Here is a 14,724-nt window from a genome sequence, read left to right on the forward strand (position 1 = left end):
GCCCAAGTTTGTAAGGTTTACTGATTTCCAAGGTGTAAATATTCATACTGAAAATTTACCCTGAAGACCAAAATTGAACAAACAAACAAAAATAACTCTATGATATGAGAACTATTAAGATAAAATCAAAAGACTGCAGAAAACATATACACTTCTGCCCTAGGTAAACTAGGTAGACAGGTTCCCTAATGGGAAGCTGGACTTCCAACATGTCCTTTTATTTCTAGCTCTTGCACCATCCAAGACTTAATAGACTTTTTATCTTGCTCTGGAATAAAAGAATTTATTGATATATTTTGTCATTTATGATAATCTGTATAACTTCTTCATATTCTCTCTTTCATTGTTTTCTTGAATAAACATATTTGTTCATAATCCATGATTAACTTTTAAAAAAATTCTTATTTTCTGTCTTAGTTACAACTCTAAGACAGAAGGGCAAAGGCTAGGCAAATGGGATCAAGTGATTTGCCCATTAATAAGTGTCTGAGGCCAGATTTGAACTCAGGTTCTCCCTACTCCAGGCTTGACTCTATATCCACTAGCTGTCCCCATGATTAACTTTTTATAAAGAACATTTGGTGAGAGAGAGACCAACATCTCACACAGTATAAGATAATCTTGAAAAGGAAAAATGACTTAGATATAAAAGATCACATCATGAGTAAATAACTTAGAGACCTTGGGAAGAAAATGCTTTTCATAATTATAGAGACAGGGAGATCATGAACAACAAGAAACAGAAAGGCTCACAAAATCTGAAATAGACAATTTCATTTACATAAAGTTAAAAAGTTTTAGTACAAGTGAAATTAATGCTGTGACAATCAGAAAAGAAATAGGTAATTGGGAAGAAATATCTTTGACATTTCATGGAGAGACAATCTTATATCCAATATGGATATGGAAGTGATTCAATTTTCTAAAAAGTAAGGGCAATTCTTCATATATAACTGGTCAAAGGATTCAAACAGGAAGTTTTCAAAAGAAGAAATCAATAGTCATATAGAAAGAGCTCCAAATCACTAATAATTAGATAAATGTGAATTACAGCAATTCTGCAGTTCCACTTCACACTCATCAGATTGGCCAAGATAACCAAAAAAAAAGAGGAAATGACAAATGCTAGAAAAACTATGGGAAAATAGGCATACTAGTGCATTATTATTAGTAATGCTATAAATTGATCCAATCATTCTAGAAAACAATTTGGAACTACGTACAAAAAAAATCATTAAGCTGTGCATAGCAGTTGACCTACTATACCAATAACCTGCCTAAACCTTAAAAAGGTCAAAGAAAAAGGAAAGAAACCCACTTATGCAAAAATATTTATAGCAGGGGGTAGCTAAGGTGGATCAATGGATTGAGAGTCAGGTCCTGGGTTCAAATTTGACCTCAGACACTTCCTAGTTGTGTGACCCTGGCCAAGTCACTTAACCCCCATTGCCTAACCCTTACCACTTTTCTACCTTGGAACCAATACATGCTAAGACAGAAGGTAAGGAGTTAAAAATAAATTTGTAGCAGGTTTTTTTTTTTAATATAATCAAGACCTCTAAACTAAGGGAATTTTGTTTCCTTGTTGTTTGGGGAATAGATGAATGAATTAAGGTATGTGGATATAGTGTAATATTTGTGCTACAAGAAATTTAATAAAGGGGCAATTTTGAGAAATCAGGGAAGACTTGTGTGAACTGATACTTCTCCCCTTCTCCTCTGACTACTTCTAGCTTCAAATAGTCCATCTAACATAAGGTGAGGGGGTAAGCAGTCAGCAATAGCAAGGAACAGTACTGCCATTGTAAATCCCAATGTTCATCCTCTTTCCAAACGTGATGGCAGTGTCCTTCTTCGGAAGCTCCATCTCTCCATGCTTTCTGTTGGCACCAGCTCCGATTGCTCTGTGGGGCATGTCAGGGAGAGGCAGACAGAATGAGAAGGGAGCTACCAAAGCTATGTTTAAAGAAGTTTGATCTGCTGATGTTAGTGAATGAAGTGGACTCACTGGTGGGAAGTAGGGGAAGAGGGGAGAGGCAAAGAAAGTGGTTGGAATATTCTCATTTCTTTCCAGGCTGCACTTTGGACTTCCTCTATTATGTCCTGGCTCTTCAACCTGAAACTTCACCCTGGCCATGGAATTCACACATTCTGGAAGTCACCTCTGTCCTTTAGCCTCTCCCTCTGATCGGATGGGAGTTTCTTCCCAGAACCTCCCCCCAAGGAGAAAGCCCAGGCCAACCATGCCTCATTCCTCTCCAGGTTGCACATTGGACCTCCTCTACAACACCCGTGTGCCTTTGTCTCCATTCTGCCTCTTTTGGGGCTTCCTTTCCTCGAATTGCCTCCCTCCGTTAAAATATGAGCTCATCGACTCTAAATGAACACCCTAATACAAAAACCAACAACATGGAAATGGGTTTGAATCAAGGACACATGTGATACCCAGTGGAATAGTGCATTGGCTAGGGGAGGGGTGGTGGGAGGGGGCGAGGAAAAGAAGAGGATCTGTTTCCAAGGAATATTGTTTGAAAATGACCAAATAAAATGTTTAAATTGGGGGGAAAAATATGAGCTCATCGAGGACAAAGACCACCTTTCTTCTTGTATTTGTATCCCCAGAACTGAGCACAGTGCTTGAGACATAGTAGGTGGCCACAGAAAGTCACTTAACTCCCTTTAACCACAGTTTCCTCCTCTTGTAAGATGCTGGTGTTCTACTAGATGAGCTCCCTTTCAACCTGAGACCCATGATCTTCTGTAAATCTCTTGCCCTGCCTTTGGTTTTCCTGTCTTTGAAACAGCAGTGTAAGCACCAGGAGCATAGATCATTTGTGAGTGGGATGAATTTCTAGGCATGGATGAGACATTCCTGGACATTCCAGAACTTCTTCCCGGTAGCTTAAGCCCTTTTCTAGCTGTGATGGTAACTTCCAGGCACACTTCTCTCTTCCCTGGAAATGTCCACAGGCCACGGGGAGGGGAGCAGGGCAGTGGCACTGCTCTCAGTTATGTTGGACTCAGTTGATTAGTCAACTTCTATTGACTGTTTGGGGACTTTTCCTAAAGAAAATGGCAACCAATTCTTTTCTCTCTCCTTTGGGGAAAGCACAGCTGAGGAGAGGTTGGGCAGACCTGTTTTGGCAACAAAGGGAATTTGATTCTCTGTCTTTTAGGCACTCTCCTCTTGATGTGAACTAGATGAGGAGAATGCCTGCTAGGAGAGAGGGTAATGGATGAGAACCGCCAGTGAAGAGTCCTATAAATGATTCCTGCAGAGTGGAGGACAATCCTAGGGGCCAATTGTTCCAGTGAGCATGCGCTGAGGGGTGTCGGGAGTTAGCGCTTAATAATTGAGCCCGGGCTTATGAATGAATATAATAAGACTAATGAGCTTCCCTCATCCCATGCCACCTCCACATGGAGAAACAGCCTGTTTCCCTGTTTATTGACCGTATGGAGATCATTAATGCCTCCTGACACCAGGGTCACTCCCCAGGTCAATCCCTGAGCCGTTCCTGCAAACTGAGGGGAAATGAACTTCCCAGTGACATATGGCTCAGACCCTTGAGCTTCAGAACTTGGGCAAAGCTGGACTCTGCCCCGCCCCCACCCCTGAGAATTGATCCCTCCCTAACACCCAAATGGCAGGACCCCCAAGAATCGGATTCATTTGGGGAGATGGTGTAGCTCTGGTAGAGAAAAATAAAAGGGGAGGGTCTTGTCTTTCTGCATCCCATCCAGGAGGTCCCAGCTGATAGACTAACATTAATCCCCTGGCGACTGGCTGGGGTGATGTCTGGTAGCTGCAGCTGCAGTTTGCCAGGAGCCAAAGCCGCCCTTCCTACAGGTGGTGGAGGGGGGCCGAAGCAGGGCCTGAGGTGGCCATGTGGCCTTCCTCTCTGTTTCCTCCCTCCTTCCCTTTCCTGTTCCCTTTTCTCAGCCTCCAAAAGGCCCTGAGGGGATCTCCTTTTCAAAATCACAACAATATTCCTCTTCCCCAGTCCACGTTGAATTCAAGATGGCAGCGAGGGACGGGTTTGGGGAACAATAGGAGCTAGCGATTGGTGCAGCATTGTGCCCTCCAAGCTGATAGACAGCCACGTGAACCACTCAAAGGACCGGTCTGGGCTGGCACCACTCAATGGGCCAGTGGGCGGATTATGCTGCCATCGGGGCTTTGGGCTGGCCCTGGCCTCAAGTGCCTGAGAATGCCCATGTTGGCAGAAGTAGGAAGTAATCCAGCAGTCTGGGCTCATGTGCCAGACTTCTAACCAGGCCTGGCTTCCTGGGGCAATGGCTCCTCGGTAATGAATGGAGCTGGGAATAAATACCACACGCCTGGGGAAGAAGAGGAGAAAACAACCAGGAGGAAATCAATAGGATTATAAGGTTAATACCAGAGCAGCCCCGAGTGACAGTTACCAAATAAATGATCTCAGGAGGACATGGCCAAGGTTAAATGAAACCCAATAAATAAAAGGGAGCATTCAAAGGAGAAAATGCAGAATGTACAAGGCTAGAAGGCGGGGCCAACCTCGAAGTCTCTGCCTTGGGTCCTGGGGGCTGCCTTCCCCCTCTCCTTTGTGGAGGGGGTGGGGAATTCTCCTCCTAGGGTCATTTATCTTTGAGGCTTATGGCCGCAGGCCCTGTACTGCTTCTGACACGGAGGCTGACATGTTCAGAGGACCTCCGTTCTTCAGCCGGACAAAACATCCAAGGGAATCCAGCTTGGACCAGGAAATGGAGAGCGCCAAGGAGAGGGCATGATCTCTGGCTGTCTAGGGTGGTGGACCTACTGAAATTCTTTGTTTCTATTGATGATGGGATTAGAAGGTCAGTTTGTCCACAATTAAACCAAGGGGATGGAGTCTAGATGATAGGAAATGCTACTCAAGTGTCTAGCTAGATAAAGCTCAGGGCCTGGAGTCAGGAAGACCTGAGTTCAAACCTTACTAGCTGTGTGACCTTAGGTGAGTCACATAATCCCATTGACCTCAGGTTCCTCATCTGTAAAATGAGTTGGAGAAGAAAATGGCAAACCACTCCAATATCTTTGCTAAGAAAACCCCAAAGGGGGTCTGGAAGAGTTGGACACAGTTTAAATGACTGAACAACAACAGTAACTTTGGAGAGAGGAGTTTTGACTGAATGAGGAGATCAGGTGCTAGTCTATATAGAGAAATCTCAGAGCCAAACTATCTCCTATAGACTCCTACCTTTGGGATCTGGGCTGTTTGGTGAGCATTCACCTTATCTAACCTGGACCTAGACCCACCATACCTCTTCCTGGCCATTTTTGTAATGTACCATCTCTCTCCATCCCTTTCCAACTCAATCCCTAAGAACAATAATTAAATAAGTACTATTAGGGGCAGCTAGGTGGCTCAATGGATAGAGCCAGGCCTAGACTGGAGGTCTTGGGTTCAAATGTGACCTTAGATACCTCCCAGCTGTATGACCTTGAGCAAGATACTTAACCCCCATTGCCTAGCCCTTACCACTCTCCTGTCATGGAACCAGTGCTTAGCATTGATTCTAGGAAAAAAGGTAAAGGTTAAAAAATAATACTACCATTCTTGGAAAGGTCCTATCAATCAATTGTCCTAGGACTCCAATGGCCTCTTTCTTATCCCAAACACTCTTCTCTGCCACCACTTCCTTTTATGCTATTAGAATGTAAGCTACTTGAGGGCAGGGACCACCTTGCTTGCTTGTCTATACCCCCAGAACTTAACACTATGCTAGTAAATGCTTAATAAATGCTTTTTTTTTCATTCATTCATTCATTCATTCATTCATTCATTCATTCCTTCATTCATTCATAATAAGGCAGTCATCCTCATCAAGATTAACCTCTATGAATCTCTTGATACCATATCTTCTTATCTTCTCCTGTAGGTTGATCCCTTAATCATTCCTTCTTTCTCATCTTCAGTCATTGGTCCTCTCACCAGGCAGCCATACCTCCATGCATCTGTCCTAGATATCAGATCTGTCTTTTCTTTATCTTCCTTTCCTTCTTATTATTTCTTTGCTTCCTACAAATATTCTCTTCTCTCTCATCTTAAAACGATAACAAATCTTACCAAATCAAACTGCCCTTGCTAGTTATCAGCCTGCATCTCTCTTTACTTTCTTAATCAAGGTCCTAGAAATTGTTGTCTACCCTGACTGTCTCTACTTTCTTCTCAACCTTTGGCAATCTGGCTTCTAACTTCATTACTCAATAGACACCACTCTCTAAAGTCACCAGTGATCTCTCAGGCTACCAAATTTGATGATGTTTTCTCAGTTTTCATCATTTTTGGCTTCTCTGTGGCCTTTGAAACTGTGACTATCCTTTCTTCCTGAATACTCTCACTAACCAGGGTTTTTGTGATTCTACTCTCTTGTAGTACTCTCTTCAGCCATTCTGACTGTTGCTTCTCAGGTCTCCTTTGCAGAATCATGACCCACATCATACACCCTAATTATAGATTTTGAGACTGTCCTAGGCTGTCTTCTCTCTCCACACTCTCACTTTGTGACATATTCCTAATTGGTCTCCTGACTTCAAGTCTCTTTCAATTCCAATTTACTCTCTACTGAATAGAAGAACTCCATATTGCTGCTGAGACCAAAAGTAAACTCCTCTGTTTAGTTTTTAAAGCACATCAAAATCTGACTCCAATCCACCTTTCCATTCTCGTTATATAATCCTTTTCCTGTACTCTACAGTTTAGTCAAATTGACTATCTTGCTGTTTCTCCCAGGTGGCACTGTATCTTCCCTTATACATTCTAGTCTCACCTTCACTTTCAAAGAATGCTCTACATCCTTTAAGACTTTGCCCAAGTACCATCTTCTTCATGAAAACTTTCTTTACCCTCTTTCTTAACTGTTGGTGTCCCTCTTCTATCTATCTTGTTGTTTTGCATATATATATATATATATACACCCACATATATATTCTATAGGTGTCTATGTCTATACTCCCTCTCCTTAAAGAATGTAAGCTCCTTAGGGGGAGGGGGGCAGAAATAATTTCATTTTTGTTTTCCAATTCCCAGAATCTAGTACATAGTAGGTGCTTAGTAAATGTTTATGGATAGATTAATCAATGAAATTATGGATCTTCCTTTATTCCTGCCTCAACTAAAACTAGCCTAGTCGTGCATTTACCCTGGGTTCTCTACAATGCCAGTTCCATACAAAGATCATGACTAGTATCCCCTGTTGTTCAGTCAATGCCTAGCTCTTTATGACCATAGCATGCCAATATGGTCCATGGGGTTTTCTTGGCAAAGATACTGGAGTGGTTTGCCATTTCCTTCTCCAGGGGATTAAGGCAGAGAAAAGAAGTGACTTGTCCAACGTAACACAGCTAGTAAGTGTCTAAGGTCAAACTCAAACTCAGATCTTCCTGACTCCAGCATTTTGTACACTGGGCTACTCTAGCTGCCTGACTGGCAACTCTATTGTTGTACAAACAGAGTTGTAATGGGCAATCCTGATGAAATCCATTAGGCATAGAACATTAAACTTATAAGTATTCTCCATTCAGCTAGGAAGGTCTATAGCTATCAGAAGGTGAGGTGCTAAGAAAAATGTCATCCTTCCTCTTTTCCCTTCTTCCTTTTCTCCTTCCCTTCCCTTCCCTTCCTCTCTCCCTTTCTTCTTTCCCTCCCCTCCCTCTGCTCTCTCCCTTCTCTCCTCCTGCTTCCTTTCTCTCTCCTCTTCCTTTCCTTCCTCAGCCATCCTTGTAGTCCTAACTAGGGAGCACAAGAATTCTGTGTTTCCATGGGCTGTCAGTTCCGAAGTATGAAATCACAAATTGCATTATTTGGAAGAGATCATCTATTTCAGTGGTCCCAAACTAGAGTATATATACCCCCAAGGGCTACAACAAGTTTGTGGGGAAAGGGGCAACAGGGAATATTTTTATTTTGTTTTTTAAAAATTATTTACACTCAGTGAAGTTGCTTTGGAAGAGCACTATCCCATTCTTGTTAAACATACTCACAAATGTACTAACTCTATATTAATGTTTATTTTGTTTCTTATGAGAAGTTCATGGTAAATTCTAGAATTTCCTCTTCTTTTTTTTTATTAAATAGGGTACAGGTGAAAGTCTACTGAAAGCCAAGGAGAACATGGATCAAAGAAGGTTGGGAGCTCCTGATGTAGTCCAACCAATATCCATAGTTCATATATGAGGAAATTGAGGGCTAGAGATTATCCAAGATTACACAGCAGGCAAACAGAGTTGAGATTAAAACCCAGATCTCTAGATTCCAATCCAATGCTCTCTCAACCAATTAGCCAGCAAAAATTTAAGTACCTATTATATGTCAGCCACTATTCTAAGCACCTAAGATAGAAATACAAAATGGAGAGAGTTGCTGTCCTTCTGGGGCAAATATTCTAAAGGGAGGAATCTAGCATGTCCACAGAAAAGAAATATAAGACATTTAAAAAGTGAAGTATTAGAACATTAGAGTGTTAGGGTTTGGGGAGGACTTAAACAACCATAAGAGTCAGGAAAGTGTTTTGAAAGAAATATGGAGTATAAAAAGGACTTGGTTTTCAATCCTAGTTCTCCCACTTAGTATCTATGTGATCTTGAACAGAGCTCTGAGCTGCTCTGGGCCTCACTTTCCTTAGCTATAAAATAATATGGTTTAATTAGATTGCCTTAAAGCTCTCTTTCAACTCTTAAGTCTGTGATCCTATATGATTTGGGGAAGGAAGGAGCATCTAAGTTCAGTCTTTAGTGGGTTAGAGGTTCCAAGGGGTAGAGATCTGATAGAAGTAGCAGTGTGATACAGTAGAGAGTGTCCAAATACCTGGGTCCAAACCTGGTTCTTTCTCTTACTGCCAACATGGGTGATTTGGAGCAAATCTTAGCCCCTCTAGGCCTTAGTTTCCTTTCTGTAAAATAAGGATGTTGGATTATGTGACTTTCAGGTCTAAATCTATAATCCTATCATCTATGATAGCACTATAGAATTCAAAGAGAGACCCAAAGGCATAGAGACCAGTGATGGGAATGTTTGAAGGCATACAACAGTGGTCCAGTTTGACTGGAGTGTAGGGTGATAGTAATAGGTATAGCTTGCAAAGATTCTGGAAGCCAGATTGTATGTAGGCCTTTAAATATCAAAGAGAATGAGTTTGTACTGTTATCCAAGAGACAATAGGGAATCACTGAAGTTTCTTGATCAGGGGAGTGACATGGGCAGATATTTTCTTTGGGAACATCACTTCAGCAGCCATGCAGAGGATGGACTGGAAAAAGTGTTCAAAGCTGCTGGAGACCATCCATAAAATGGGCCATTAGTGAAGGAAGCTAATAAAGTGACAGGCAAAGTGAATAGAGTGATGGACCTGGAATTAGGAAAACCTGAGTTCAAATTCACTCAGACAACTACTCACTGTGTGACCCTGGGTATGTCACTTAACTCTGTTTGCCTCTGTTTCTGCATCTGTAAAATGAGTTGGAGAAAGAAATGGCAGACTATGCCAGTGTCTTTGCCAAGAAAACCTCAAATGGGGTCATGAAAAAATTGGACATGAGTTGAACAATAAAACTAATAAAAAAGTAATTAGTCTCTAGGTTTACAAGCAAGCTTATGCAAAGTTAATGCAAATTTTACAGATGAGGAAACTGAAGCTAAGCAAAACTAAATCCTTTGCCTCAATGCACCTGTCATATAATTGGAACTTGAAAGCCACACTCCCTTACCCCAAGCCCATTAGTGGTCTTTCTGCTATCCAAGGGCCTGAATTCTAGGTTTCTGGTGCATCAAGCTCACCTGGCTTAGCAATGGGAAAACTGATGGAACCATTAAGCACTCTGCCTCTACAAGCCTTCAGATACATCATTCCTCACATCCATCTTTCAGGTTAAGTGTGGGTTCCTGAAGGGAAAAGCAGGATAAGAAGTTAGGGGGTTTGAGAAGTCAGAAGTGGGAGAACAGGAGCTGAGAAAGGAGGGGGAAACATCTAGAGGAACAGTAAATGTCCTTCCCTCCAAAAATCCTGCATTAGCTTCCAAAGCATGGAGAAATCCCATCCAGCAGTCTTTCTAAACAAGGCCTCCTCTTCCCCTTGCTCTCACTGCCCCACCCCCCTCCAGGTGAGCCCAGCTGGACATGAGCTTGGGAGTCTGGAGAGGATTGGGGGCAGCTGGGTAATCATGAGCACCAGTGGGAGGTAGTAAGTTTCTTGCCCTCATTACCCCTTCCCATGGGGGTTCATGGTGGATTTCAAAGCTCAGATCAGAACACACATGTAGTCTTCTCAGGACTGGTCAGGTAATTAGGAATTCTAGTTTTCAAAATTCCAGGGTACGGTCATTCTTGAACTTTAGACATTGTTCTCTGTCTCTGTCTTTGTTTCTCTCTCTCATTTGTCCTCTTTCTGTGTCTTTCTCATCAGTCTCTTTCTTTTCTTTTCTTTTTTCTTCCTTCTTTCTTTCTTTCTTTCTTTCTTTCTTTCTTTCTTTCTTTCTTTCTTTCTTTCTTTCTTTCTTTCTTTCTTTCTTTCTTTCTTTCTTTCTTTCTTTCTTCCTTCCTTCCTTCCTTCCTTCCTTCCTTCCTTCCTTCCTTTCTTCCTTCCTTCCTTCCTTCCTTCCTTCCTTCCTTCCTTCCTTCCTTCCTTCCTCTCTCACAAATGCTTATATAAAGAATTGTAAATTTGTTCAAAGACCTTCCATCCTCCTTGTCCCCCAGTATTTCCATAACCAGCTCATTTTGTGCTAAGGCAAAGTGTCAAATTGAGAACTCCCTTCCTCATACTATGGCATGCTTGGAATAGCAGGTGCAGGTTCATGCTTTTTTTGTGGCTCTCAACTTCATGCACCTGAACCTCATTCTTCTGGCTCCATTTATTAGCCTTCCTCTCTTCCCAGAAGCCCCATTAATTTCTTATGTTTTAGTCCCACCCATTGGGGATTGAGCACTTAGGACATTGATTTGTTATTGAGTCTGTAGTTATCTAGTTGACTAGTTGAGGTAAGCTGATTAGTGAGTTGAAGATCTTTTGGGCACTCTGGGCTACATACCATAGCTTGGGACAAGGATTACCTCTCCTCTTCTCTTCCTTTCCATCTCACTTCTTACACAGCTAAACCAGCATTTAAGAAGGAAATTATGCCAGCTGGACTTTATGCTTTTTCTAAGATAGTAGTTAGGTAGCATAGTGAATGGTCTGGTGAGCCTGGAATTAGGAAGACTCACCTTCCTGAGTTCAAATCTGGCCACAGACACTTACTAGCTATGTGACCCTGGGCAAATAATTTAATTTTATTTGCCTCTGTTTCTTCATCTATAAAGTGAGCTGGACAAGGAAATAGCAAACCATTCCAGTACTTTGACAAGAAAACCCCAAGAGGGATCACAAAGATTGGACATGACTGAAAATATGACTAAACAACAAAGTAGCAGTGTGGTAGATATGGCACTTTTCTGGGATGTATTCTAGTCCCAGCTCTGCCAATAACTTGCTGTGTGATGCTGTGCAAGTCATTGCTCCTTTCTGAGCTCAAATTCCTTTTCATTTCTGCAGTAAAAATAAAAACACTTCTCATGTCTTGATGTCTTCCTTTCCATATTATTGTTTCTCAACCAGCTCAAGAGGTCTGAATTCTAGCCTCCAGAAAAACAAAAAACAAAAACAAAACTACCCTCTTAGGAAGATCTCACTCCCCTTTCAGAATTTCTAGGCAGGTCTGGCCTAAATCTGTGCTCCTGTTAGATGCCTAAAAGGACTCTCTTGTCCCATAATCTGTGGAGTGGGAGGATGATCACTCACTTTCACATGTGACACATCATCATAGGATTTTTCTTCTGAACTGTAAGAGAGGGACCTAGAGAAGCTGAAACCTGGAAGTGGGATTCCAGGGATTGTAACCAAGGTGACATAATTGCCTTCCTATCTTGTACCAAGAACAGTATCTCTGAGGCAATTAGGGTCCTCTAAAATGGTTGTTCTCCCTCCCCTCCAAAATTAGGAGAAAGATGCTGCTTCTTACTTACCTCACATGGCCTCTCTGGACTTTTTAGGAATAGACACAGGAATGACGATGGGGTTGGGACATTGGTAGTAGTTTGGGGAGGGAGGAGAGTTTTTTCTGCTGCCCCCATGTTTTAGTTAGTCCCTCAGCCTCATTACAGGCAGAAACTGATTCTGCTGGATTGTGGTACTTTGATTCCTTTTCCAAGGGAAGATTAGTAAAGGTGTGACAGAGATACAACCTCAGTGGGCAACCAGAAAGAGAAAGATGAACAAGGCTAGCAGAGCTCTCCTCTATGGATGTAGTCTAGTGGTGATAAAAGAGTATTTCTGAAACTGGTGGTCCAGGGTTGGGGGTAAGGGGATGACTTAATACATAGCAAGAAAGATCAGCAGATCCCAAATTGTTCAGACTCCAGCAGAGTTAAAAGGCTAATGCACAAATGAAGGCTAATACCTGGTATTTCTAAAAGTCTTTAAGACTTGAAACACATTTTATACCTGCCATCTTATGGGAGCATCATAATATACCCTTAAGGAAGATGCTATCATTTTTATTCCCATTTTACATATGATGAAACTGTTGTTTAGTTGTTTAGGACTTACCTTGGGTCTTACAGTTAGTTAAGTGTCAAAGATAAAATGTAGAAGTTAAGAAAACCCCCAACAAGAACAACAACAACAACAAAAAAACAAACCATCACTTATGCCTTGATGTCCAGAGAGCAGTTTATAGATTCCTAACCAGAGAGATATGAAAAAGATAGAAAGAATTCCCCCAAACTATAGAATAGCCCTCATTATAAAAGAGGGAAGTCATAGGTTTCTTGGTCAGCTTTCCCCTTGCTTCTCCACCCCACCCTGCCCTATCCTGTAGCTTGATGATGGATAATTATTAATTTATATATTTATATATATATATATTTATATATTATAAATTATAAATTGTATATTATATATATTATAAATAATATATTATAATATATATTATATATATAATATATATTATATATTATAATTATTGATAATTGTTCATTCTGGAAAGTGGGAAGAAAGAACCAGAAAGCTCTGGATCATTCTCTAGTCTGTACTAAGCATTAAACCAAGTTTTTTTCCAGATGTGGATTGAGAGGAACACCTGGATAATCCAAAGTCTGGTTGCTATTTCTTATTTTCTCTTCCAAATGCTCCTTTCCCTATTTTATACATGTGAAGAAGTCTATAGCCTGGAGAGACAATTGTTGGGGAGCAGAATTCAAATTCTTGGCCCCTCCTTTAGTCTAAGAATTCTGATTCCAGCTAGGGTAGAGCATCCTGAGCCTTTATGCTTAGCACCCCAGATTCCCTCAGTTTGGTTACTGGGAGCCCCTCCTTTCCTAAAGTGTTTCCTGATTTTCTCTTGGAAGAGGCAAGTGGAAATCTCTGTTCAGGTCCCTCCAGAAATTTTGTTGGTCCTCCAAACTGGATCTCTATTAGCTGGGAATACAGGGGCAATGCAATCTGGCTCTGAGGTCAGAGAAGGAGGGAGCCCATTCTTTTTGCTTTTTTAGTCACTCCAGAGAATCCCACAGCAGGGCAGCAGCAAGCAGGGCTTCCATAATGCTTCTCCCAAGAGTTGGAAACAACCCAATTCTCCCCATCCCCCAGAAACACCCATACAAGCTTATTTCATTCACAGGCTCAGCTTTTTTTTCAGGTCAAGCGGGATGTAGCTGCCTAAAAAAGGGAAATTCGAGAGAAGAAAACTGAAAAGAGAATTGTCATCAAACAGCAACTGGCTTGAGAAATCCAAGTTTCTAGTAGTATTCTGAAGACTTGTACTAACAGAAAGAAAGAGAGAGACAGCATGATAGAGCCAGTGAGACAGAGAGACAGTGTTAGAAAGAAAGAAAGAAAGAAAGAAAGAAAGAAAGAAAGAAAGAAAGAAAGAAAGAAAGAAAGAAAGAAAGAAAGAAAGAAGGAAGGAAGGAAAAAAGAAAGAAAGAAAGGAAGAAAGAAAGAAAGAAAGAAAGAAAGAAAGAAAGAAAGAAAGAAAGAAAGAAAGAAAGAAAGAAAGAAAGAAAGAAAAAGAGAGGCAGGGAGGGAGGGAGGGAGGAAGGAAGGAAGGAAGGAAGGAAGGAAGGAAGGAAGGAAGGAAGGAAGGAAGGAAGAAAAGAGTTCTATAGAAAGGAGGGAGGGAGGAATGAAAGGAGGGAGGAAAGGAAAGGAAAGGAAAGGAAAGGAGAGTAGGAACAAATAGTAAGAAAGGAGACAGAGGCAGAAGGGGAAATGATAAAGAAAGAAGAGAGGAAAGGATTTAGACAATTTGGGGGAGTAAAAATAGATGTGGGGCACGAAGGGAGTTTGAGCCATCTGTGGGCCTGATGTATGGGAAGGTGAAAGAGAGTACAAAGTAGGGAGAGAGGTAAGGCTGTTCTAGAGGGAAACTACATAGACCTACCCGAGTGAATGTGGACCTCGGAAAAGCTTGGTATTAGCGGGGTTAGTCCTGAGGCTTCCCAGCCCTGACATGGGTCCCAATGGCCACAACCGCTGGAGAAGCGTAGGCGCTAGAGGCTTGGGAGTAGCCCGGGCGGCCCCTCCAGCCACGAGGCTGCCCTACCCCAGCCCGGGCTGCACCTAACCTCATTCCCCGCGCTTCAGGGGCTGCAGAAGTCTCCTTGCTCGGGTAGGGAAATTGGGTCCGATCCTGACCTCCGTCAGACCCTCCCTTGGCCTCCTTTCTTC

At 41.9% G+C, this 14,724-nt stretch overlaps 1 long non-coding RNA gene across 3 annotated transcripts; it reads right to left on the reverse strand.

Moving 5' to 3' along the window:
• Nucleotides 1-759: 759 nt before the first annotated feature.
• On the reverse strand, nucleotides 760-14,710 carry LOC107651332 (uncharacterized). 3 transcript variants are annotated; one of them, XR_001627997.2, is made up of 4 exons: nucleotides 14,622-14,710; nucleotides 9,798-9,902; nucleotides 8,829-8,913; nucleotides 760-1,904 (listed from the first exon to the last, which is right to left on the reverse strand). It is a non-coding gene; the product is annotated as an uncharacterized LOC107651332 (long non-coding RNA). The 3 variants fall into 3 exon arrangements; XR_008916321.1 differs by lacking the exon at nucleotides 14,622-14,710 and adding an exon at nucleotides 14,438-14,571; XR_008916322.1 differs by lacking the exons at nucleotides 8,829-8,913; nucleotides 14,622-14,710 and adding an exon at nucleotides 14,438-14,571.
• Between the last annotated feature and the right edge of the window lie 14 nt (nucleotides 14,711-14,724).

This window comes from Monodelphis domestica, chromosome 2 (assembly GCF_027887165.1).
Source record: "Monodelphis domestica isolate mMonDom1 chromosome 2, mMonDom1.pri, whole genome shotgun sequence".
In the NCBI taxonomy this organism is placed as follows: Eukaryota; Metazoa; Chordata; class Mammalia; order Didelphimorphia; family Didelphidae; genus Monodelphis; species Monodelphis domestica.